This window comes from Rhinolophus sinicus, linkage group LG01 (assembly GCF_036562045.2).
Source record: "Rhinolophus sinicus isolate RSC01 linkage group LG01, ASM3656204v1, whole genome shotgun sequence".
NCBI lineage: Eukaryota > Metazoa > Chordata > Mammalia > Chiroptera > Rhinolophidae > Rhinolophus > Rhinolophus sinicus.
Window position 1 is genome coordinate 4,273,494 of NC_133751.1, and position 27,901 is coordinate 4,301,394.

A 27,901-nucleotide genomic window follows, 5' to 3' on the forward strand; every position below is an offset into this window, starting at 1 on the left:
ACTCTACGGCACGGCGTATTATTGCACCCAATCTAGCATTGGTTACTGTTTTCCTGTTTTTACCTTTAGTGAGTGATCCTTTTTTGACCTTATCCCCATAAATTAGTTTTTAATCATGGGCATCTTTCTCTAGGCTTTACAGATGAAAATAATTCTCCACAATTTTCAGTGTTATAACACCTGTGCTCAACTGAAAAGGGACTCGTGAGAAATAGCAGAATGTTGTATCCAATATGGTGTTATATGTGAATGGACTGAGGTGATTTTCTGAAAAAAAGCAACACAACAACAGCCAAGAGTATCACACTGTTTAACTTGTGTTCTGAGGAGCAGATTGAAGATTCCATTCTGCAGTGTTAGATTCAGGGGGAAACACTTGCAGATAAGTAGGCAATGTTAGCAGCTACCTAAGATGTAAGTCCAGCTTACTGATAAACATCAGCTATGCGCCACCTGGAAATGCAGCCTGCGTGTTCAGAGGATTCTAAACCTGCTCAGAGTGCTGTGTAGGAATTCTAACTCTGAATAGTTCAATGACAGTTAAGAAGTTTCCAGGACACAGTAGTGAGGCAAGCTGAGCAAGTGAAGGACGTGTAGGTTCTCAGCTGTTAGAAGTGAACAAGGCACTAAGAACAGCCGCAGAGCCACGCTTCTGGTCCAGCTCCTTTCTCTCCACTCACACCAAACACCTTAACAACTGGCTCCCTTAACCCCATGCCATTCACCCCACCCAGTTTCCCCACGTGTTTCCTGGCCGTGCCTGTACGTGACAGCAGTTCTGAGTCGTCATTCTTGGTCTTGGAGCGTCTATGAGTTCCACCTTCATGGTCACCCATTTCTCCTGCCTGAAGCTCAGTGAAACCTTGGATGGTGGAAAATCATGGTCTGTGTAGTCAGGCCAGACAAGGATCCTGATCCAGGCTCCACCCTTCACTGATCTGTGATCTGGGCAAAGCACAGTCCTTTATATTGAGCAGTTAGTTTTCTCTTCCAGGGGTATGACACTGAATGACGCTCTGAGGTCTTTTAAAATAGTTTCATAAGGCCACACACACTGAGTGACTGGGGTTGGGAGGCTGACAGTGGAGGCTGGCACATCATGACACAAGTCTGGGAGTTTGGACATTATTCCATGGGGGCTGGTGATTTCAAAGCTATTAATAGCAGAGATTTAACAAAATAAAATTGAAACCTTTTTATGAAGTCCTGTCCTATAAGACATACACCTTAACTCGCAAATGTTCAGTGTGATTTAAGTCAATCTTCGTCCCCTCCTTCTGCTTCTTCTTGTGCATTCTTGAAGAAACTGGTGGGCAGACGGAAAAGGGTGTACTGATTTATAATGGTGGATTAAAAAATAGAGGCAGTTTATTTATATAGAACTTTTGGCTATATTATCCAAATATGAGCTAGCAGAGAATGAAGGAATATATTTATTATTTTAAAAAATAGTTTGTATTCACAAGTTTAGGAAGAGAATAGGTGCTAGATTGCAAGCTCTGTTTTTTATCATTTGTACATATTGGATAATGTCATGTTCATTGCTGAAGATGAGTTCAAAAATTACCAGCTTGTTTTTCCACTTTCCTTAAAAGTGGAATATCTTGCATCTTAAATGGGTGTTAATTCATTATTGTTTATTTTTTCTTTTCATTTTGTTTGTTGAGGAAGCATGCATAAAACATTGACTGTAACTATTGGCTGCCTAAGTATAGAAATCGAATTTTGGAGGTGAGAGCTGCAGGGTAGCTTGATGTTTATTGATTATTCCCATGGAAAAAGTGACGTGTTGATAGATTGTGATTTCATTGTGAATAATCGTTATTTTCATGGTCTTTGGAAAAACAGCAGAGAGAAGTGGAGAGGGCTACACCAGAAGGCTGTGATGTGTCATATGAAACAACTTGCCCAAATCCTCTCTTTCCCATATAAATACAATCTTGAGTTCCTAATTATTAAGATGGAAAAATTCAACTCTTGGAAATAAGACTACAGAATAATGATAATTGATTGTGATTTACTTTTCTTTACTTAAGTGGTTTCACTCTCTTTTTTTTATGAGAATAAAGTTTTTCTTCTTCTCCCTCAGTCAAAATAATTTCCTTTGTTCTTATTCAGTTATTTTTTTTTGTTAAACATTTTTTTCACATGTAGAACAGTACAAATTGAATAGTTTACCCAGAAAAAAACTCCTATTCTTTTCTTTACTCTAGATAATAGGAGAATGAAAGACTAGAATATTTATAAGCATTCTATACTATAATTATATATGTTGTTATGATTATTTATTCCTTTTCTAATCAATCACTTTTTTCAATCTTTTCTATGAATCTTTAGTAAAACAAGGTACAGTCCCATGATATCAACATGTAGAGGCTTTTGCAGAAAAGATGACAGTTTTTCACAGCAATTTCCCCATCACCACTAGTGGAAACTTAATGGCATCCACTGACACTTATAAAAGCTTTTACCTCTTGGTCCGCTTGAGATTAATTACAAGTGTATTCCTCCTCCTTAGAGATGTCCTGACCAATGTTCGTATTAACCAAGCGATACTCATGTGACAAAAGAGACTAGCATGCAGTGAAGTGGACTTTGGCGGTACCTGGGCCACCAGCATCCCACAGAATGTCCTAACCCAGTGGGCAGCACTGCACCAAGAGCCGGGCTTCCAGAATCAAATGATTGGTTCTTGGCTGGGATTACAACCCAAGCTCCCTGGAGGCAGGGGCTTTGATCTTCCCCAAATTCACTGAGACAGCTGAAATTTCATGGGAAGGTGGCAAGGGTTTCGTGAACCAAATGCAAATGGATGTTGACTTTTCAACTCCAGCTCAAACCGGAAGGCTTTGCCAGTGCACAAAAAGAAAACCCTGGCTTGTAAATCAGGAAATGTTGATTTTCTGATTTGAATGGACTAAATATTCAATATTCCAGTTTGAATGGGCTAAAAGTTAAATTGCAGCATCTTTAAAAATGTTTTTAGTTATATAGCTCAGGGGTTAAGATTTTAATGATTGATGTGTGTTAAGTAGAGATAATGTTATTCAGAGGCTTCATGAGAATTTAGGAAGGAGTTAGCAAATGGCAAATTTAGTTTTTTGTAATAAAGACCATATACCTCACTGTTGCAGTAAGGCAGCCAGTTATGGGCTGCATCATCTTTGTTCTTTAACCGATGCTAATAAAATATTTTTATAAAACTTCATACACACAGAAAACGTTTTCCAACGTGAGTCCATGTTATAATTAACCTATACTTGTGAATGCCTCATTAAAAAATCAGTGTGTAGGTAAGCATTTTTATAGAGAAAAATATATAGTTAATATGAGTTATAGCCCAGAGTTTGTCATGAAAAATTATGTACTTTAGGTTCAGACATGACCCTCGTTTTCTGGTCAGAAAATGTGGAGATAAAAATTAGATGATTTCAAGGTAATTTCTGGCTTGCTCTCTGTGATCTTTTCCAGATCCTGTCCATTGTATCCCTGTTTCACTGATGAGGTTATTATGGGTGTTATTATTATTAATTTTCTCCCAAAGCTATTATTCTCCTTTTTGGGTGTGTTATTATTTAGTGTTTTTTGTTTATTTGTTTGTTTGTTTTTCAGTAAAATGATTTTACTAGATTTCCTTCCTCCCTTCCTTCCTTCCTTCCTTCCTTCCTTCCTTCCTTCCTTCCTTCCTTCCTTCCTTCTTTCTTTTTTTTTCCATTTTGGAGGAGACTGAGTCTTGTAATGGACCCACTGAATCTCTCGGCTGCTCTTTTTAATTTTTGTGTAATGGAATTAGTGCCGTGTTTTTCTTTTTAAATGCCATGTAATGAGGTTGCTGACCCAGATGTCATCTGTGCTGCCGTTTAGAGTCCAGCCTTCCCCTGCATCTCGGTTCTATGATTTGATGGTTAGAATGTGGGATTATTATGTACAGTAACTTGCTTTAAGAACGATTTGAGGATTGCATAGATATTGAGGAGACAGTGCTTCTTTCTGCAGTGGCCAGTGGATTTCCAGAAGCTTTGGGTTTCAAGCACACATTTTTGTCTCTGCACACCTCCGGCCTTCTGGGCAGACATCTGCTGTGTCACCAGAAACATCTCACCACCCCCACGCGTGTGTGTGGCTGTCGGTGCCGCCTGGAAGCTAGTCAGAAATGCAGACCCTCCGGCGTGCCCAGACCTCCCGTGACAATCCACATGTAACACAATCCTCTGGTGACTGTCACACACACTGAAGTCTGAGAAGCGCTGGGCTAAAACTTCCATGTCCGTGCTGCCACCGCTGGGCTGGAGTTTCTGAATGCTCCCTCCCAGGAGTCAGCTTTGTCCCTCTCCTTAGTCAGCTCTGCCTCTGGGACATCGGACCGTCCCACGTGCCACTTCTCACTCCATCCGTCACTACTGATGAGATGTGCACGGGGTCGTTTTCCAGTTAGCATTAGACAAGGGACAATGAAACCTCTTGGAAATCATCCATGTTTCTTGCTATTGTAGTGACACACGGAAAACAACAACAGCAACAGCAACAACAACAACAAAAACCAAACCTGTGGACGTATTAGTGCTCATCGTATTTCGAATATAGGTACTTCTAGGCATTTTTCTTTAACATTCAATAGAATTTCCGCTTGGATCTATGGGCTCCAGCATGCTCCGTCCCTCTGTCCCTGTCTGTGTCCTTATACCTGTGGATTGTCAGGATCACCAGGGTGGGCTTTTGTCAACTCCAAGGTCACAGTTCCTCCAGAGTTTCCCTTGGGGCACAGGGCCTCAGACACTGTACATGTGAAAAGCTTCTTGGGGCGTCTGGGGATCTGCCATGTTGGGGGCCTATTGATCTGACTTCGAAGAGGATAGGGATGAGAGCCAGCTATGCTGAGGGATGTGAAAGTACTTTGCAAGCCGCCTGTGGTTCCTCATATCGCCGGGCACCCTTTGCTTTTTCCTCCTGTTCTGCAGGACGTATTGATTTCACAGGTCCGAGTTTTGCCAGGCCCTCCCTGCCCCACCGCCAACACTGCAGGATGGAGTTGATTTCAGTCCCTGTCATGATAACACTCCAGCATCGTGCCTGGAACTAATTCCAAATCATCTTGCATCTGATTTGCAGATGGATTTGCAAAATGTATGTAATCTCTGTGTTCCCCAGGCCTGACGCAGGGACCTCTACCACCCGGTAACTCACATCCAGGGCTTTGGGGCTGGCGTTGTGGGTTCCCCAGTTGAGCTGTGCCCAATCCCTCACAAAACATCAAGGAATGGAACTAAGAAGAGTGGGAGGAATATGGAATTTCGTGGGCTTCTTTTCTTGCAGATTTCTCCATGACACACATGGGCAGCGGTGGTCAAGTTGTAGGTCTTTCGCTGACCAACATAGAATTGTTTTCCCCCTCAGTTTTCTTGAGCCATAATTCCATCCACACCAGCGATTTGCCTCATTCCTTAATGGACAGTAATCTAGCCCTTCAACACACAGGAAAAAAAAAATTCATCACTGAATTTTACTCCCTTTGATTGTTTTCTTTTTTTGCAAAGCTCAGCATGATGCCCTATGGTCAAACTCTGGGATCCTTAGTCCTCCCTTTGAACCTGAATTCACAGACTTGATGACCTGAACTTGCTGCCATGAGCCCCACACTTTACTTTAGTGCAGAGGGCACATCACCCCCAAGACATTTGGGCCTATCGACACCTTTAAGACTGGAATGGACATGGGACTGTGACATCATGACAACACTGGGAATTTTTCTTTTTTAAGTTGGTGACGTTCCTTCACAAATGGGGTGATTTTCTTCTTTACAAAAGAAGGATTTTGCTCCCTCATGGACCATGTTAGTGGGTCATATGACCGCGCCCTATGTAAGAGGCTCAAGACAAACTCAGGCAGCAGTTCTGGGATTTAGCTCCATCATCTGTAACACAAAGTGACACAACCACAGTCCTCTGTGTTCTGCCTCCCAGGCCTATGCAACTCATTCATTATGCACACGAGCAGTTTCTCAGCATCCCCCTGAGACTATCTGATTATTACATTGCTTTCACTGAACATTCTGGAAAGACTCAAGGAATTTCCTTTAGTGCTAGCTGGCCTGTCAAAAGGAAATTCCCATTTTTAAAAAAATCAGAATATATTCTCACCTTTTGCAATTTTCTGTTTTCTCCTGTCCATTCCCCTGGCTGATCTGAGGATCCTGAGTTGGGGTGATGCTGGGAAGAGACCCCCAGGGCAGCTGAGGCAGGTGTAGGGGTGTGGGAAGACAGGATGGCAGAGGAGGCATTCATATTCCCTTCACCAGTCATGCCCAGAAGCGTTTCAGAGTCCTTAGGTATGTCTGTGGCCTTCAGTTCTGAAAGGTGATATGCCACCACAAATGCGACTCTCTGGGAGCTGAATGAGCAAACAATAAATAAATGGAAGTCAAACCCACTTGGGATTGTCAATCCCATCTGTCCTCTACCTAGAAACCAGCCAATGCTTTGGGTCATACAGTGTGTGCTTGCCTCAGATCGCCTTTTGTGTTGCTGGCTGGGCCCATTACGTACCATTGCTTTCCATTTATAACTCAGGTCTCTTGGAAAATACAGTACTGGTTTTATAGACTTCCTTTGATGAGTCCAACTTGTATCTTTCTGAAGTCTTAAGTGGTCTTTCTTCAACAGTGCACGTATAGCCAGGTGTCCTTGGTCGTGTTTTATTGCTTTCTAAAGTTCTCTGGTAAATTTACTTCCGATCTCTCATCTAGTTATGGCTTTAATAGTCTGCCTCACATACTGCCATGCGTCTCCGTTGCTCAAATATCAGGGTGCAGTCTGTATGAAGCCACACCCCTTTGCCTACTTAGGGACAGTCACTCCATGATATTTATACCTGTTGGTCCGTCTGGCCCAGGATGCAGTTCTGCTCACTTATGCTTTCTTTAAAAATCTCAAGTAATTTGTTCTAAACGCTGACATTTTGCTTCTCATGAGGCAGCGTTCAGGACACAATTTCTACTTCTAGTATTTATGAGGAAGACTATGTGTTATCTAACCAGAGTTTCATTTTCTCCGCATCTTATCTTCTTGTGCATGGAACACGTACAGAATCTCAATGACTGGGAATCTCTGAAACATTATGTGTGTTCATATCTATTTCTCCATGTGGCTGTCTTGTCCTACCGTAAATGATGTGTTTAAAATGCACGTTCTGGGAGTTGTTACAAAGGTCATATGTTTACTATGTATATGTTTATGACGTGTAACTTATGAATGTTTTTATTTTTGTTCTTGAACTTTCTTTTTGGGACTATTATCTTTATTAAATGAATTGTGTTCTCTCTCTCTCTCTCTCTCTCTCTCTCTCTCTCTCTGTGAGAGAGAGACTGCTTCTTTGCGCTTTTTTTTTTTTTTTTTTTTGCATTGTGGCACTAAAAGAAAATAAAATACCTGCAAGTCACAGTGCCAACATTTGATGCTTTATGATTTGTGCTGTTTGAATAAGTATTTTCATTATTTAAACACAGTCGTGTGTCTCTTCTTGCTGATATCTGAGGTGAGGATTTAGATTTAGACATGAAATTAGCCACTGGGATGTACACATCAGAACTGACTTACGCGTGAGTTACTTTGTGGGGTTTCATTACATATGGTTCTCAGGTCTAGACAGCCAGCCTGAGGAGGGCTAAACCAGCCACCATTAAATACTGGACTTCAGGACTATAATCATAAGCCACAGAATGACATTTATCTGAAGTGATGACCTTGTGACTTGAGCACATTTCACTAGTATTTGCTAATCTCACCAGCATATGGGATCAGGGAATTAAAAATGAGAAGCAGATCAAATAAATTACATTTTACAGTATCCTTGGAGGACAATATGTGACTCTGGAACTGAATGTATTTGACTGAGTTATTTATTTATATTTTTTGAAGGAAAAATAAAAAAAAGAATTGCTACTGACATGAAGATGTTAAGCTTTAAAAGAAAGTAGGAATAAATTAGTATAAGCTATGAATTACCAACTTGAATACCTTTTCATCTATTTCTGGGTAAGGCCTGTGTGTTCAGTTTCGAATGTCCTCTGGGAGACGTGGGTGCCAAGTGGGCCCACCAGCCATGGAAAATATCCCGTACCAGGCTGACAACACTCAAAAGTCACATTTTGGAAAGAGTGAAGGAAATGTAGATGCCGACCTGACATTTCCTCGTATTCCTCTCCCCATCCCAGCTCCCCTACACTCACACCTGGGAGAAACTGTGAAAGTTGCTGCAATTTTAAGATTATGTGTTTTGGAATGAGACAAACCTGAGTTTGAAACCTGGCTTCCCCACCAACTAGCTGAGCACATGTGGGTATGGTATTTGACAACACTGAGCCTTCATTTCATCACTGGTAAAACCGGGATGATGGTACCTCACTGTTATTAAAGATGTAAAAAGGTGCTGTGTGGACACTTCTGCCTCAGAGCTTCACAGAAAGCACAGTTTAAGCAGCAGTGACTGACAGAAGGTGGCCCTTGGGCGTTAACACAAAAACTAGACTTCCTGCCATTGTAGGATGCTCCCTGAGCATCTGCAAGAAAGGACCAAAATATTATCTTCTTTTGAAAGATCCTCTTATGATTTAACAGGATCACTGTGCTATATCCAGAGCTGTGTGTCTTTCTTCTTTCCTATGTATTATTTGTGCCTTGTTGAAATATTTTTCTATATTATTAGTCTTTTTTTAAAAAATTTGTTTTATCTTTATCTCTTGTTTTGCCTTTTATGTCCTAATTTTTTGAGTTTACTTTATTCTTTTAGCTTATAAAATGGAATATGTAGCTAATTTGTTTCCAGTCTCTCTCTTTAAAAGATGCACATTTAAAGGTATAGATTTCTCTAATGAACACTGCAGCTACACTACACAAGATGTATTTTTAAATACACTGTAGTTTATTTTTAGCAGGTCATTTGCGCACGTTGATATTTCCTTGGCTTTCTGATATGATTGGTATTTTCCATTTATAATACATTGTCGTCATTCTCCTCCTATCCTAGGGAAGCTCCCTGCTGCCTGTTAAATTGCCAGAGTTTTCCTATTTCTCTTACTGGTGTGGAATTAAAAATTCTGTTTCTATTACTTGCTGTTAACCTAATGATTTTGACATCTGTACTTCACTCACAAAGCTTAAAGTTAATGAGCATATCTATGCTTCTCCTGAACTTGACTGCTTTCATTCTGATCTCTTTCTCCTACTTTCCATATTTGTTTTGTTTATAATTTTAATTCTACCTTCTTTTTAACATCCCCACTAGTCTTTTAAAAAGTTAACACTTGATTTACTAATGTTTTCATGGAGTTCTTTATCTATCATTACTCCTACTGGGATGGTCTGAATCGTTAAGATCTGGTATGGGATGGACCCTAACCCTTCGGGACAGAGGCCTAGACCAGTCAAGATGGGCATGGCTGAGTATGCTGGGCACACTGTCTGAAGGCCCACCTGTTACTATCAGACTCATTTCCTTCTTGCTAAATTGTAATCTTCAGTAGTTTACTCAGTGAGGATCTGAGAGGAGTAAGTTCTGTCATTCTTTTTATGTCTCAAAAGATCTTTGTTGTGCTTCATTGTTGGCTGACAATACAGCGGGGTAAAGAAGTCTATATTGGCATTTACTTTGCTGCAGAATTTTTGTGATAGCTTCTTAAGATTTTATTACATATTTTATTGCTGATGAATATATTAAGTTTTGTTGATTTTAGACATTGAAAATATCTTTCCTATTCTGTCACCATTTTCACTTTGTCCATGGTTTCCTGCATTAAACAGAAATTCATATTTTTTCTTAGTTGATTTTTTAGTTATAGTTTATGTACAATAAAATGCACTGGTGACAATTTTTCAGCTTAATGCGTTTTGTCATTTGCATATACTCTTACACGTATTGACACTACCCAAAACAAGATATAGAGCATGGCAATTAACTACAACCATAGAAAATCCCCCTTTTCCCAATACTAGTCAATGTCCACCCCTCCCCTCAAAGATGCAGCCTCTTTCTGAATTTTATAAACACAGAGTTGTTTTACCTGTTCCTAGTTCATATAATTAGAATCATGCTGTTTGCATTCTTTGGTATCTGGCTTCTTTTTCTCAATATTATACTTACGAAATTCACACATATTGCAGCTCCAGAAGTTTTGCCCTTCAATAAAAATAAAAATAACTCCCACTCTCTTGTCAGACCTTTGGGATGTTTCCAGTGTTTGACTAATATGAGAAAGGCTGGTATGAATATTTCTGTATCAGTCTTTTGTGGAAATATGTCAGTATTTCTTTTGGGTAAATACTAGGAGTGAGGTGGCATATTTAATTTTATAAGACACTTTAAATAGGTACCATTTAAACTCCTGCTAGAAATACATGATAGTTACTCCTCCACATTCTCTTCAGCTACTAGTATGACACTATTTATTATGTGACTATTTTAGTGTGCATGCAGTGGTATTTTATTATGTTTTTAATTTGCCTTTGGTAGATTATTAATGATGCTGTTTCATGTGCTCATTGGCCATAGTCTGTCTTCTTTTGTGAAGTAACTATTCAACTATTTTGCTGAATTTTTATTGTTTTTTTGTCTTACTACTGAGTTGTTCATGTATTTTGGATATAAATTATTTTTCAGATATGACATTTTGTTTCCTATTTGTGCCTGCCTATCTATTTTTAAAAAAATGGTTCCTTTCAATTTAGCAAATTTAAAATAAATAAACAAAGTCTAATTCCTTGATATTTTTTCCTTTTCATGATCAGTGCCTTTTTTTCCATCTAACAAAAATCTTTGTTTATCCCAAGGTTGTAAAGATACTCTTCTAGGCTTTCTTTTAGAAATATACTATTCCATATTTTACATTTAGGTCTTATGATTTGTCTTAAATAATTTTTACATAAAGAGTGAAACAGGACTCAAGGTTCATTTCCCTCTATTTATCTGATTCTTACAGCACTACTTGTGAAAAAGAGTTTTATTTTTACCCTTCCCCACTTAATTCACTTTGCACCCTGGTTAAAAAAAAAAGAATCATATATTTGTGGATCTCTATTCTGTTCCACTGATCTTTTTGTCTATCATCATGCCATTTCCACACTGTTTAATTATATATGGTTGGTCTAAAAACAAAATAATGTAATTATTTTTAGGTGGTTTTGCATATACAATCTTGATTACTAAAGCTTTATTGCAGACTTAAAAATCAAGAACTATAAGTAAATTTTCTTTTTTGATATTGTTTTGGTTTGCCTTTTGAATTTCATTTTCTTGTTGTATTGCACTAGCTAGGGCTTCTAGTACAATGTTGAATGATGATTACAAGTGAATAAAAGTGATGAGTGGATACCTTTGCTTTGTTCCCAATATTAAGGGGAAAGCTTTCTATTTTGTTTTGTTTTTATGGGAAAACCTCTGATTATAGATTCCATTTCTTTAAGAGGTATTGAGCTATTTATTCTGGGGGTGCCCAAAAATGTATACACATGACTTGTATTCATCTTTTGTTATCAGTATATATTGAATATTACAATTTTAATACATTTTTTTCCTTTCTTAAAATGTGTATACGTTTTTTGGCACCCTCTGTATTTTTGTTTTCATCTTGCATCAGTTGTGGTAAGATGTCTTTTTCAAAGAATTTGTTCATTTTATTTAAGTGGTCAATTTTATTAGCATAAAGCATTTATTGTTTACAATATCTTCTTACTATCTTTTAAATACCTGTATGATCTGGAGAAATGTTACCTTTTTTATCCCAAATATGGATAATTTATATTTTGTCTCTTCTTTTCTTGTATGGTTTTGCTAGAGTCTTATCAGTTTTATTAATCTGTTCAGAAAAGCAACTTTTCACATTGTACATGTTCTATATTTTTCATTTGTTTTTATTTTATTAATTTCTGTTTGATTTTTATTTGTTTCCCTTCTTCTACTTTAGTTTAGTTTGTTCTTTTTCTAGCTTGCTAAATTAGGAGCTTTGATTGGTTATTTTTTAACTTTATTTTTCTGTTTGAACAGGCAATTAAAGCTATGAATGTCAGTCAAAGGATTCCACACATTTTGATATGTTGTGTTTTCATTATCATTCAATTCAAAATATTTTCTATTTTTCCTTGTGGTTTTTCTGTAGGCCATCACATACTTAGAAATGTCTTTTTTTTAATTTCCAAACATTTGAATATTTTAAAAGTTATCTTATTACTATTGACTTTAATTTTAATGCCATTGGTGTCAATGAATTATTACAATTTGAGGGATTTACTTCATGTCCAAAAAATATGATTTATCTTGGTGAATGTTTTATGTGCTCTTGGCAAGAATCTGTATTATGTAGTTGTTCAGTGGTCAATAAATTTTAATTATGTTAAAGTGGTTAGAAGTATTACTCAAATTTTCTATACAGTTTTCAATTTTTGGTCTCTATCTTGCAGTCATTTGGGGAGATGTGTTAAAATGTCCCACTATGAAAGTAGGCCTTAAGAAAAATTCTTCCCTTAAGTCTGTCAATTTTTGCATTGCATGTTTTGAAGCTCTTTTGTTAGCTTCAATCAAATTTAGGTTTGTTATTCTTGACGGAGTGACTCTTAACATTATGAAATATTCCTCTTTATCTCTGGTGTTACTATTTGTCTTGAATTGTATTACATCTGATATAAACATAGCCATCTAGATTTATGACGCATAGTGGTTGGATAGTAGGTGGTTTTCCAACATTTTATTATCAATCATGTGTCTTTATATTCTAAGTGTACTTCTTGTAAGAAGCGTACATTTAGATCATGACTGTGTTCAAGTCTTTTATCTTAGTACATGTTTCTCTTATTTCTTGCCTTATTTTAAATGATCAAGTAATTATTTAACTCTATTAACTTTTTAAATATATATTTTGTGTTATTTTTTTAGGGGTTGCTAGAAATTACAATATGTATTTTTGTCATTATCTAATTTCCAATTATATTAAACTCTTTACAAAATGTGAGAAACTCATGACTGTGTAATTCCATCTATTTTTCTGCCACATTTTGTGCTCTTTTATTCCTCTGAAGTCTATGAACCCTACAAGATGTTGTTAATATTTTGCTTTGAAAAAATTTAGCTTAAATCTATATGTGATATATATTACATATATATCACAAACATATACAGAGAGTGCCAACAAATGTATACACATTTTAAGAAAGGAAGAAACTATTAAAATTGTAATACGTAATATATACCGATAACAAAAGATGAATACAAGTCACGTTTGACTTCTGCAATTACCAGAGGTGCTCAAAGTGGTTACCATCAGCGTCCAGACACTTCTGATTATGGCGAACTACTGCTTGAGCAACGCTGACCAAAGTGTCTACTTGTATACATTTTTTGGCACCCCTGGTATATGGTCTGTACACATAAATACAAACAAATTAAGGATAATAAATAGGCTTTATTTTTTTCCCATATATTGCACTTTCTTTGGTTTGTATTCTTTCCTGCAAACCTGTGCTCTATCTGGAATTATATCTCTTTACCCTGAAAACATTTTTTTAAGCATTTCTTGTAGCATAGGTTTTCTGGCTACAAAATGTCTGAGTTTTTCTTTGGCTGAAAGTGTCTTTATTTAGCTTTCATTTTTGATATATACTTTGGATAGATATAGAATTCTATATTCACTGCTTTTTTTTTCTTTAGCACTTTGAAAATTTTATGCTACTGTGAGAAAGTCAGCTATCATTCTTTTCATACTTCCTTCCCCTGCATATGACATTGCTGTTTTTCTATGGCTACTTTTAAGATTTTTTCCCCCCCATTTTTGGTTTTTAGCAGTTTACCTCTGATTGGCTAGATATGATTTTTAACTTCTTGGTTTAATTTATCACATTTGTGGTTTGCTTAGTTTCTTGGATATGTATATTACTTCATCAATTTAAATATTATTGGCTATTATCTCTTAAAATATTTTTTCTCCTATATCTATCTCTCTCCTTCTGGGACTCCAATTATTTATATTGCTTGACAGTATATTACAGGTCTAGAATGCTTTTTTCTTTCCACTTTTTGTTCTCTTTGTGTTTCAGTCTAGATAGTGTCTATTGGCCTGCCTTTGATTTCACGGATTTTTTCCTCTACTATGTCTAGTCTGCTAATAAGCTCATCAGCTCAATTCTTGCCCTCTGATATCACATAATTCCAGTCTGATAGGGCCCTTTAAGTTTTGTTTTTACTGTTTCCATTTCTCTGCTGAAATTCCTCATCTGTTAGCACATGTCGATGTTTCCCCCTAGATCCTCCATCATAGTGACTTTCAAGTCCCTGAGTGACAGTTCAGACAACTGAGTCATTTCCATATTTGCTTCTATGAACAGCTTCCTCTTTTAAACATGGGCCCCATTTTCTCACTTCTTTATGTATCCTGTAATGTCTTGTTTCATGCTAAGCATTGTGGTGGCATTGAAATAAGAAATATTCACTTCCTGAGAAGGACATGCCCCTCTGTCAGGCTGATGGTGTGGGCCGAATCAATGCGGCATGTGGCCGCGCTGGCCCTGGACTCTGCTGCCGAGCTAGAATCTTCAGTTAGATCCGGTTCACCAGGGGCTTTACATGTTGTAAAGGTGGGTTGAAACTTTACCTTCAGAGGAACTGGGATCTGAGCACCAGCCAGACTCTTCAGATCTCTCTGTGCTTTGCAGGGCCAGCCACCAGCCTCCCAAACCAAGGGAATGCTCTTGTTGCTTCACAGCCGGACTGTCAGCATTTTGAGTTCTGGAGTGTTCTCTTTGCTCTCTAGACACTTTCCTGGCTTTCTGCACCCTGGGGCATCTCTTTTTGCCCTAGGAAACCGCCTTTGGAGTGTCACTACAGTGTATTGTGAATGTCCAGGGATCTTTGCAGGCATTTGTCTCAGTTGTTCAGCCCTTCTCCCAGTTTTTGGCAGTTATTTTGTTTGCTAAATATATTCTTGCCTCCTTACTTTCCTACCATAAACTTTCTTTTGCTATTTATTAATTATATATTATGAAATATTCTATGTGTTGTATTATGATACTTAAATTTATGATACCTTGCCATGTTGACATCTTACATCCAGTTTGGGAAAAATAAAGTGGCATAGAAAAACAAAGAAGCACATCAATAGGAATGAAACCCCCGAAACCCAAGTTTCATAAACCTAAAGAGAACATTTCTCGTTATGTAGAACTTAAGCTTATGACAGATATTATATATGTCTGGGGCAAGGTGTGGGTATCAGTCAGATCAGTCAGGATCCATGGAGAAACAGAACCAGTAGGAGATAAATGGATGGATGGATATGTAGGTAGGTAGGTAGGTAGATACGTACATAGATAGATAGTAATTATGTATTTCAAGGAATTCACTTACACAGTTATGGAGTTGGGATGGGTGAGTCTGAAATCCACAGGGCAGGCGATCAGCGCTGGCCGGGGCCTCCAAGGCAGGAACTGATCTGAAGTCCACAGGCAGAATTTTGTATTTCTCCGGGAAAACTGAGTTTCCGCTCTAAGGCCTTTCAACTGATCAGATGGTGCTCACCCAGATTATCTAGCATAATCATCTTTACTTAAAAGCCAACTGATTGTAGATGTTCACCAAATCTACAATATATCTTCACAGCAACTCCTGGACCAGTGCTTGAGTGGATAACTGAGTGCGACCACCTTGCTATATAAGTTGACACATAAAAGTGACAGGCGCAGTGGTAAGGGTCTGTGTCAGAAATACACTTTAAGGAAGAAAACAACTGTAAGCCAGGAAATGAAAGCGTTCCTGATCCGTTCATTGTCCCACAAGCTGGCGTGCGGGGCCGGGTACCTTGTACCATGGGCAGCTCAGAGTCCAGCTGAGGACCTGTCTGCACCCCGTGACTCTCCTTTCTTATAAGCCTGTGAGAAATTCTACCAAGCAGGGACATAATCATTCCATCTGGGTGTAGGCATCAGCTGCTGCTGGAGTTGTCTGAGAGCCAGCTGCCCAGCACCTGGAGAACCCCAGGCCCAGGGGAAGGTGCAGTCCCTTCTGCAAGGAGGAGGGAGCCCCGTTCAGATGCAGCCCTCATGCCTGCAGAAAGGGAGGCCCTGCTTCCAGTTGGCTCATTAGCTTGGCTGCCCTGACTGAAGCCCTGGGGCCACTCTCTGATCCTTTTGCTCATTGCACCGAAACAGCCCCTAGGGAATATTAGGGGATATACGTCAATGTGTTAACTAACAGAAGGCATTTTGTTCTTGCAGGATATGATTATGTGCTCATTGCTCTTTTCTGTCTACTTTTCTATATTTACAGAAGGTTTTACAGTGTGAATATATTAATTTCATTACAAAATCAGTGCAACTGTTAACATGTGGAATAAAAATGGCAACGAGTTTACATTCCCTAAGGAATAAAATAAGATTCTTACTATTTTTGCCTTTTCTGTAAGTCTCCACCTGTGATTGCCATAAGCATCTCCTTGAATGTGCAGCCTGGAGTGCCTGCGTGTGGGCAGTGGTCCATGGGGGAGACCCAGGAAGCCCTAACCTCGGGAGAGCTCATCTTTGTGGGAAGTAGGACAGTGTGCACATGTAGCATACTAGAAATGTCTAAAAGTCATCGTCTTTTTTTTTTTTTAACTACACCAGCAAATCTTAAAGAAAAAAAAAATGCATTTGAACCATATCTTAAAACACCTCTTGCTTTAATAAAGTTAGTCCAGTAACTTTGCTAACATGCTGTCTCTGTTCTTGATTTATAGAAAACTGTCAAATTGGTATAAAATTTAGATGAGGAATTCTAGCACATAAAGAAGAATGTGACAGGGAAAGAGAGCATGGGGCACATGCATTCTGCACCCTCTGCTGAACTCTTCAGTCAAAAAAAGTTTGCATATCAGAAATGGAAAAAGGAATAGACAGAAAAAATACCACTCGACACTACCAGGAATACTAGATCAAGACTTGTATCTTTGGAGAGAATAGTTCCCATAGAAAGTAGCAAAAATATCTTAAAGGCTGAATTTTAATGTTTTTAAACTAGTGTCCCAATACTTTTCAAACCAATTCACTTTAACAATATTCACCAATAGTTTATGTTGTGGCGGAGACTGATCTGAGCGGCAGGGATAATGACACAGTAGTGAACAAAACACACCACTCTTGCCTGTAGAGCTGATCTTCCAGGGAGGCGAGACAGATGACGGACACGACAAATGGGTCAGTTATACAGTGTGTTAAAAAATGGAAAGTGGGGGAGATAAGGCCTGGGGAGTGGAGTTCCGTACATACATAATGGGAATTATTGTAGAAGATGCACTAAAAATACTGCTCAATGCATTCCTTGCAGTGGGACCATGTGGCGCGTCCACTCAGTAGTAGGTCACTGAGGAAAACGGCTCTGATCTCATGAGATTTACTTAGTCTGGATGCTCCGGTTCAGTCTTATGAATGCCCAAGCAGAGACTTCTTGTGAACTTGCCACTGGTAGTGTTCACTGGTTTCCAGAGTGAATTACATTGTTATTGTGATTTAGTGGGGAGAGGAGAAGCAGAAACAAAGAGTCCTGGCTATGTCCCAAGCACTAAGCCAGGCGCTTTCGTTGCCATTCCAACATCTTAGCAAAAAAAAGCATGTGGGCATGAAGAAGTGAGTACAGTGAACGGGCGATGGAAGACGGGGACCCTGATGTGAGGGACCGCCAAGCCAGGGCCAATTTGTCCCCTCCCACAGTAGGCGGTGTCTAGGGCCAGGATAATTTTAGAATGCTATGAAAATGTTTTAATTTCTTTTAAAATTGGAGGAGAAAAATGAACATAACCCAGCCCAGATTATATTAATATTATCTTTATACTGCTGCAGTCATAAAATATAATATTTAACAATTGTTTTTCATGGAGGAAGGACCCGTCAATGTCCTATGGTGGCCCTATCCACAGCCCTATGTCTTTCACTGCCAACACCCCCACCTTCTGTTTTATTCTTTGTCATTTCTCCTTCACACTGAAGAAAAGATGCTTATGCATATGGAATGGGGGCAGCTTTAACCTGCACTGAGCCCACCTGCTTCATGTGCCATAAAGATATGCCTACAGAGGAGCTATGAGGCGCATGTTGTCACCTAGCATGACCTGGCACCTGGTATTTGTGGGATGCATATCTATCAAATGGGTGAATAAACGAGGAAATGAGGATGCTTGCGAATGAATATTTGAGTGAATGAATGAATGAATGAATGCTTCCGTGAATTAATGGAGTAATCGAAGGAATGAATTTAAGTGAATAAGTAAATGCATGAGAAAATGGGTGAATGCATGCATGCATCAATGAATGACGGAATGCTTGAGTGAATGAATTCTCGAGTGATGAATGAATGTTTCAGAGAATGAATGGATACATAATGAATAAATTTTAAGTAAATGAGTGAGTGAATGAGTAAATTCTTGAGTGAATGAATAAATGCTTGAAGAAGGAATGAATGACTTGAATGACGACATGAATGAATTCTTAAGTGACTGGGTGAATAAAAGAATTAAATGTGTGGGTGAATAAGTGAAAGAATGAAACCCGCAAGGCCAGTGCTGGTGGTGATGGTGGTGGTGGTGATATTTACTTTTCTTCCTGGCTGATGGACTGTTCGTTATTTTCAGAAAAATGTGGCATCGACCCACTGAATGTTTCAGACAATGAGGTTGTTTTCAAAGCATTCTGTGCCACATAACGCACACTGCTTTGAACTAAAGGGAGAATTGAAAATAATTCGGAAGTCAGTTAAAGATGAATTTGCTAAATCCAGTGCACGATAAGTTCAAATGACTTTGGAGCAGTGAAGAATGTGCTGGGCGATGAGCCCCAGTATGGAAAGCCAGACTGTGCTGCCTCAAGGGTCCGAGGACGCAGACAGCCTTGTACTGCGTGGGTGCATCAAAGGGCAAAGGCCCAGCAGTTACTGTGTTTCCATATAGAGACGGTTACACAGATCCCGGGGGTTATGTTACGAACATTTCAGCCTGTGACTTTAAGCCTTTCCTCTGCTCTGTGTGATGAAGTGTTAGGCGTGTGCTGGGCCATGGCTTCCTGCCACCGTCTCAGGACCTAGTCCCAGCGTCAGTGCCAAATGTGTCCTGAAGCCCATGCTTACAGCGAGCTAATTGGAAAACCCTGAACCATGAAATTCAGGACAATAACACATGTGAAAGTAGAAAAAGGGTGGAAGCTAAACAGTCCATTTAGCAAGAGGCAAACTAGGACTGGCTTTAAATCTGGATTTAAATGTCCATCCTTTGGGTTTGAAAATACACATTTTAGCTTTATTTATGGCCTTTCTTCATGAAGCTTTTATTAGCTGGAGTGTAAAACTTATATAAAAGGCATGTGTTGTAGGTGTGTGTGTCAGGGGTGGGGGACATAGGTGTGGAACTGACAGGAACTATAAGGTCCTGTTTTCCAGTGTAAGGTTGGAGCCTGTATTTTTGGCAGAACGCCTTCACAGTTTGCTAAATGTGGCCAAAGTGATCCATTAGGAAGTATTCCCCCTCTCTTAAAGGTAAACCTCACCTTCTTATGTAATGTTAAACATGAATGTGGCCTGGAATCATGAGCCCTGCCACAGGTCAGAAAATCTGGCTGCCGTTTTTGTACATCTTGAAGACCCCACGGCATTAGTTGTAAACATATGGCTGTTGATGATAATTCAGAAGCCATGTACAATGTAGGGACAGCAACTGAGCTTTGTGCAAATGAATGCCAGTATAGATCTGATCTTACCCAGGGTGTTCCTTTTGTGGGACTCATGTCCCTGACACAGTGTCACGAGGCTTCTCCATCACCACATTGGTATCTTAGTGTCCTTTTGTTGGGGTCAACCTCAGTGAGAGGGCTGAAATCCTGGCCAGGATGAGTCAGCTCAGCGACCCACGGTCACCACCCCGACCCTTGAGAGTTTGGGTAGCTACAGGCGCTTCTGCTTTCAGTAACAGTAGACCCTTCACTTTGTTGTCTTCTCTAGTGTCTCCTCTTTAATTACCCCAGATGGCGGGTAAGGGGTCAGGTGACATAAGCCTCGTGGGCCACACTGGTCATTCAGTCATAGACGCCCGGCAGCCCCGGGACACAAGTACAGGTCTGGCCCAAGAGGAGAAGCCTGTAGCTTGGCTGGCAGAAGAGGGCACACATACCAAGGCTGCCCTCCTTGGATCCCGTCTGTGTCTTCACTTCGCAGTGTTAGCAGCGTCTGACCTTCGTGGATTATCACGCCACTTTGGGGCGATGTGCTTGGGGAAGCAGCATTCTGCTTGTACTCCAGCCCTCCTGTCCCAGCCCTGCTTCACTCTCCCCCACTTTCCCAATACACACCTTGAAGGCAGGGAAAGGAACTGGATCCGTAGGATGCATCTTATGGACACACCTATTATCCTTAAAGCCAAGTAATTCTCACTCGAATTCTGTATTAAAATAAGCTTCCACATATTATGCGTAAAATGTGGTGTCATGCATTTTTAAGTCAAGGCACAAAACATCAAGAAGTTTGGTACCCATGGCAGGCACTTGGCAGTGTCCTGTCACTGCCTCAGAGCTGGTAAACCCATCATGGTGTCTCAGCCTCTTTATGCCTCTCTCTTTTCCTCTTCCTGCCAAAGCCAGCTCCATTCTTTCTTCCATGTATTAAGGCTTCTACGACTTCAGACCTGTATCCATCTACCTTTCAACTTCTGCCATCTCCATATCTGCTGATAGCCTTTGTAAGTCACCCGTTCAAGCTTCCCAGGCAGAGGGTCTGCTATTCAATGTGCCACATGGGCACACCCCACCCTCACTGGGCAGCTTCAGGTCTAAACAACAGTGGCCAAGGAGGTGAGTCAGATATTACAAAGCCTGACCCTTCAGAAGGAAACCCTGGGGTTTGGGGAGATGAGGGAGTTTTTCGGAGTTTCTCAGACAGGTAGGGGAACTACACACTTCACACTAACAACTTTAGATTCCACTCAACTTCCCCTTTTCATGCCCCGGGGCCATTTCTCTCTCTGTGTTCCATGCAGTTTTTAATGTCATCCCTCCCTTCACCTGCTAATATAGCCTAGGGATCTCACCCTTGAATAAGCCTTGAGCTCCGAATACATTTGTTCAACACGTAAACCAGGAAAGTGTTTCATGCTTCAGGAGACCTGAGATCTTTACGATGCTTCCTTGAATGTAGGTACGGTGGGAGGTTGGGTACAACCCAGGGCTGTGAGTCTGGCTTTGGGACGCAGATAACCCAGGAGTGGGTCCAGATCTGCCTCGCACCATCGGCATGAGTTTGGGTAATTTATTCAACCGCTCTGAGGTTGTGTCTAAGGTAGAGATACAATTATATACAAGAATGTGTGCAAAATAAAAATACCGGTGGCTCCCAACACTATCAAGTCCAAATTTCCTTTTGCTAATGTCTGGGAACACCCCGTTACTTCCTGAAGTGAAATGTATAAACCTTTCTACACACACACGCTCTGCGTTCATAGACATCGCGTTCACAGTGATGCGGTGCAGAAGGCAAGCTGCAGCCCCCAGTGCCTGAGCATGTACGTAGGGAGAGACATGTTTTATTAAAAAGTGATTTGTATTTTATCTTGTCTTTAGATTATAATTAATTCATTACACTGAGTTTTTAATAGCGTTATTCAGGCATGATTTGCATATCACAAAATGCACGCGTTTGAAGTGTACAATTCAATAATGTTGAGTATCCTTACAAAGTTGTGACACCATAACCACAACCTAATTTTAGAACATTTCCATCAACCCCAAACGAAATCCCATATCCATTAGCAGTAACTCCGTGTTCTGCCCCCACCTTAGCAACCGCTAATCTCCTTTCTGTCCTACAGGTTTGTTTTTGGAACTTTCGTGCAAATGGAATCATGTAATATTTGCGGTCTTTTATGTCTCTTGTTTTTCACTTATCATACTGTTTCTCAGGTTCTATCGATAGTTCCTTTTTTATTGCCAAATTGTATTTCACTATGTGAATATATCACATTTTGTTTATCCATTCACAAATTATAAATGGCGATGCTATGAACACTTGTATACAAGTCTTTTGCACGTTTTTAAACATCACAAAGGTAGGAAGGTAATACTATTTATTATTTCCAAGAATGCCATTGGGTGAAAGACTCTTAGGAAAGTTCTGAGCTGAAAAACATGCAACCTTCCTTTAGTTTACATTCTTGAAAAAATTCAGTATAAATTAGCACTGAGTACAACATATTCATGTTTATAAGCTAAATGGAAGTCGATTGTAGATTCTGATAATCATGAACAGGATTCTCATCTATCTGAACACAGCAGGACATTAAAAGGCTTATGAAACTTGGTGCCATTACCTGCCACAGGGGATTAGCCTGCACATTTAGGACTTTGGGAATTTCTGCTTGTCCCTCCGGAGACCCTACAGCCCCACCAGCACCCCAGTCACCATGGAGACACAGAGTCTCCATAGGTTTCCAGAATGCCTGCCAGGCTGGCATCACCCCATTGAAATTGCACTGATGGACCTTTATTGGCTGTGTACAATGCACCAGTCATGTTTTGCACACTCGGTCCATTTCATCTTGACTACAGTCCCGCGAAGGATGGCAGGTGGCTGAGAGAGGAACACAATGGCCCCAAGCAACACAGTTTGGAGGAGGTGGGGCTGCTGTGAGGCCGGGGCAGGTACTGCGTGCCATCCCCGTGAGCCCCAAAACACGGTAAAGGAAACCCAGAAATGCTGATAGAGAAATAGCAGGAGGAAAAATGGTGGGAGGGGTGCCAAATAAATAAAGCAACTCTGCCTCCTTCACTCTTGCTTATTTGTGGGCAAAATCAAAACTGTTTCCTCAAATTCACTCTGCAGTTTAGTTACCCGGCCTCCCCGAAGACCTTGGCTGAGACAAATCTACCGTTTTCATCTCTCTCCCTCATTAGGAAATTCATAATCTTTTCTCCCCCCTGCAGATGGTCTGTTTTGAAGAGTATCCTGAGGTACTTTGTTTCCAGTGGTAACTGTGTGCTCCCCTCTCACATAAGGTTTTAGGGGGACAGACTGCCAGAGATGTTCTATGCTGATTTCATTTCCATATTTGGGAAGCCTGACCAAATACTTGAATGTGGTCATCTTGAAATGTTTGTATCTGGAAGCAGACGGCAGGACACAGACGAGGTGGTGCTGGCAGACGGGAAGGCTGCCTGCCGGTCAGGGAGCTCCAGCCTCGGTCTCTGCCTCCAATCACAGCTTCCCCCCTTTCCTCCCACGGCCAGACTTCCCCACAGGAATGCTCTTTTTCAGGAGGCTCTTTTGGTTTTGGTTTTTCTGTGTTTATAACTCTGCGTCTAACCATGCAACTGAAAACTGTGAGTTACTAAATCACCCAGAGGAGTTCATCCACTAAAAAATTTTATAATACATACATATGGAAATATATTTTTCAAAATCAAGGTAATATCATTGATCTAGTGGAAGTCTGCCTCCTTCTGGAACGGGCCTTCCATTGCTTCTCTCCTAGGCATCTGTGGGCCTCGCGACCTCAGGTGACTTTAACAGGGTGACTCACCGTCCTGGTTAGCCAGACACAGAGGAGGTAACCAGGATGCTTGACTTTCACAGTGAAACCTGGACCGTTCTGTGCCCACATGATGGTCGGTCACCCACCAAGGGGTTTGAGTTTGCAAGAGTACCCTGGCAGTTTTGTCACTTGAGATGGCGTGGCCCTCTTGGACAACGCATTCTCTTCCACTTCCGCAGAAACATTTGGTGTGGAGAAGACAGTCTGCCTCCTACTCATAGGCCACGGCCTCCATCTGCTAGACTTCACATGCTTCGCTTTAACATCTCTCTCCTGTGTTGATTTTCAGCGTGTGGGCTGCAGGAGTCACACTGCCATCACTTCCGGTGGTCCTTTTTCTAGGGCAGGACAGAATGAGGTTCTGTGTGTGTCGCAGCGGGCCATCATTTCCTTTCCCCTTTGAAGGCTATGGAGGTGACCTCTGGGAGCCCCGTGGCAAAACACAGGGCTTCAGCTTCCGACACTCAGACACATCCTGGTTTAAGATCTGTGTAATTTTGTGTGATTATATTCGATTGCTCACTCAATCTCTGATCACTTTCTAATGAGCTGTTATTTTCAGAGGCAGTAGGAAAATCAGGAAGAGAGGGGGTGCTACGAGGGAATAGATAGGAGAGTGACTGGTGAGGAGGAATTCCAGGTAAACACAGCTCAGCTTTCTCTGGGCCAGTGCTATGTCGGGAGGGGTGTGTTACGTGATGTTGAGAGGACAGACAAGAGCAAAAGATTGTGTTATAGGAGTGGAGTACACCCCTCACAGAGAGAGGCCGTATGTGGGAAAGTCAGCAAAACGGACAGACGGCTGGTTTGTTTAGTCTTTGAAAACATTGGCGAAGTCCTTTGTTCATTTAAAGACTTTATAGTTTTAGAGTATTTTAGGTTCACAGCAAACCTGAGGGGAAGGCACAGAGAATTCCCAAACACCCCCTGCCCCCCTACACGCACAGCCTCCCCCACCATCAACAGAGTGGGGCATCTGTGACAATGGGGACACGTCATTGTCACCCAGAGTCCAGAGTTTATACCAGGGCTCGCTCTGGGTGTTCATTCTGTGGGTTGGACACATTATAACGACGTGTCCACCATCATGGTATCATACAGAGTAGTTTCACTGCCCTACACATCCTCTGTGCCCCAACTGTTCATCCCTCCCCCCAACCCCTGCAACCACCGATCCTTTTATTGTCGCCGTAGTTTTTTCCTTTTCCAGAATGTCATTGAGTTGGAGTCATACAGTCTGTAGCCTTTTCAGATTTCCTCCTTTTATTTAGTAAAATGCATTTAAGGTGCCTCTGCATCTTTTCAGGACTTGACAGCTCATTTCTTTGCAGTGCTGAATAATATTCCATTGTCTGGATGGACCACTGTTTATCCATTCACCTATGGGAGGACATCTTGATTGCTTCCAAGTTTGGGCAATTATGGTTGAAGTACTTTTAAATAATGAAAACTATGTGAATTGAAACAGTTTAAAAAGTGAAATATCCCCAGATATTAAAATTGAAACGTACACAAAGGTCCCCCAATCCAGCCTTCCTTCATCCTTTTGCCACCAGTTCTGTTTCCCTGAAGCAGTTTCAGTAACTGCCTTCCCATCCCTCCAAATGGAAACGACTGCTTTGTCCGCTTGCTTTTGTCGTAGTTAAGTTTAATGAAAGCATGCTATTGGGAAAGCTGGGGTCTGATTGAAGCAGAGAGAAAGAGAGACAGAGAGAGAGAGAGAAAAAACCATTTTACTGTGACAAACCTTCACAGATCTCATGTTTTTTAAAAGATGTAAAGCATTTGCAGAAAAGCCAGAGGAAAATAGAGGAAATGAGGTGTCATTTCACCAAACAAATGCTGATGGGTGGTGACCAAAGAAATTGTCTCAAATGGCAGCCCCCAAAGCAGTGACGTGTCACTGTGGAAACAGACTTAAATAAAATCAAGGGCGTTTACATTCTTCCTAAGAATTTTCTTCCTCTGAGAAAATGATAGAACTGCATGCATTCAATATATGCCCATGAACACATTTTTTGGCAGTTATACTTTCAAAGGATTTATATGCCCCTGAAAAAAACAACAAAAAAAACTGTTGCATATGGGATACGCTGCCAGCAGGGGGCGCTGGGTCCTCGCGTCTTTAGTCTGAAGCACAGGGTTTCCTCTGTCTTGGTTCCCATCAGCATTACCTGGGGTCAGTGCACAGGTGTGCAAATGGAGGTCAGGCTGCCTAGACTCCAGCCCAGCTCCTGTTCAATCCAGTCTGAGCCCTTAACTATTACACTGTTCAGTCTAATGTTGGCCATATCACAATTGGCCATTTCGGATTTTTCTTTCCCCGAAGTGACATGTATGAATATGTGTTAACCCGTGGCCCCTAGCGTAATCCCCGTAAACAAAGAGGGCTTAGTATAATATCAACAGGGCGGAGACTGAAGGCGCCAGGTCCTCCGGGTTCAGCCTGCGCCTGGTGCGGTTGCATAGTCCCTGCAAGTGGTCACGGAGTCTGGCGCTGGCCGGGCGTTTCCGATCCCGTCCTGCAGTCCCGCCCCGGGCGGCAGTCTTCCCGCAGCCGCTGCGGCCTGGCCGCGGGTCTGCCGGTCGTGCTCTCGGCTTTTCTAGGCACCTCCTGCTTCACGGGTGCTCGTTCCATTGGGGAATAGGAGCTCCCTCCTTGTGTTGAGGCAACACGTGTGGACCCCTCGTGCATCCTGCCACGCGGGTCTGACATCTCATCTTCCTTAGTGGACGGTGAGAACTTGGCAGGGGTTGAATATGAACAAAAAGAAAATTTGAAAGCTCAAAGACACACTTTACAGGGACTCACAAATGCCTAAGTAGCTTTGTACCATTCCATTTCCGTAGGTCTGATAGTAAGAGGACTTTTGTACGACTTGTCCGTCCTGAATCAGTGATAGTTTGTGGCTGCAAATTTTTGTCTGGCGCATAAATGAGAGCATCAATCTCCAAAACTTCAATATGAACTTCTAGTAAGTTCTGTTTCTACCCCCACGTGGGAGAAATTTTCAGCAATTTCTTTTATACTTTCTGCTGACACCCACAAAGGAAAACGGTAGCAACTTACAATGCCATGTACCGTTTATGGCAAAATGAAAAGAACGAGAGTCGACAATTTCAGTGGTGAATTCTTACATATATTTTTTTCTTATTTTCTGAGTAATGAACTAATTTGTCAAATAGGCCGCAGGAGAAATAAAGAAAAAAATAGAAATAATTAAAAAGACATTTTAGTGTGGTTTCCCAAAACTGTGAGCTCAAGCAATTCTGATATGTTTTGGTGGTATGAGGTAGCAGAGAAATGTTTTTCTCTTCTTGACCGTATACTGATATCTAAGAGACAAGGAAAGGAAACAAATTGTCAATCATTGCCTTTATTGAAAGAGAATGAGACGAATTCTAATACCTGACTTGGTTGGCAGGAAGAAAAAGGGATATTCTCTACAACACCGGGCTTAGCATCCCACTGGGGAAAACTCCCATAGTGGAAGGATCACAGTGGGAATCCTGAGAAATGGCTGGTGGGGCAGTGGGAAACCAGCTCATTTTTCTAATCAGTGCTGCAGAGGTGCTGGAAGGAAATTGGAAAGTCCTGGGGCAGCAGCTTAGCACTGAGTTCCACAGGGCCCCAGCCCAACCACTGAGCAGATAGTAAGTACTCAGTTGCTGAAATCACCAAGCTCAAGTCTGTTGGCATGGTAGCCCAGTAGCCATTTTGTGATGTGGGTGACATCGCTTACCTGGGTTGCCTTGCCAGGAAGTCAAGGTCAAATAGTGCATGATTTCTCAATGGAAGGTTTGAGAAGGCAGTCGGGGGGTGGGGGTTGTCCAGAGCTTCCCTCACCTTGAATTTGACCTGACCTGATGGCGAGGGAACCTCAATGCTTCTCGATGAAAAGTTTCTGGGCGCATGGGTCTTAGCAAAATTCAGATTGAGCTGTTGACATCTTCGAAACATTGATCTTTCCAAGTGCATGATAATCACCCAGAGCACCATAAAAAGGCAGACGCCTAGATGTGCTCTCCGCCCACCACGCCCATGCAGAATCAGAAATTCTTGGAAAAGGACAAGGGATATGGATTCAGGCTCCCCAGCTGAAACTTGGAGACTCTCTACCCTGAACTCTTTTTGCTAGTTAGGACCTGATTTCTCTTTTCAGGAATTCTGTCATCCCACTGACCGTTTAGAAAATAAACACATGCACATATATAATGCTTATGCATGTTTATATACACACATACATGTGTTTTTAAAAAGATGTATATATGGGATTTTTTTTTTTTTTTATGTACAAGCAGTGAGATAGTCCTTGCTTTTTAAAACTGCTA

The 27,901-nt window shown here is 40.9% G+C and overlaps 1 protein-coding gene across 2 annotated transcripts in view; it reads left to right on the forward strand.

Annotated features, from left to right (window-relative positions):
- DSCAM (DS cell adhesion molecule) overlaps window positions 1-27,901 on the forward strand; it is a 639,047-nt gene that overhangs the window by 207,766 nt on the left and 403,380 nt on the right. The window lies entirely within an intron of this gene.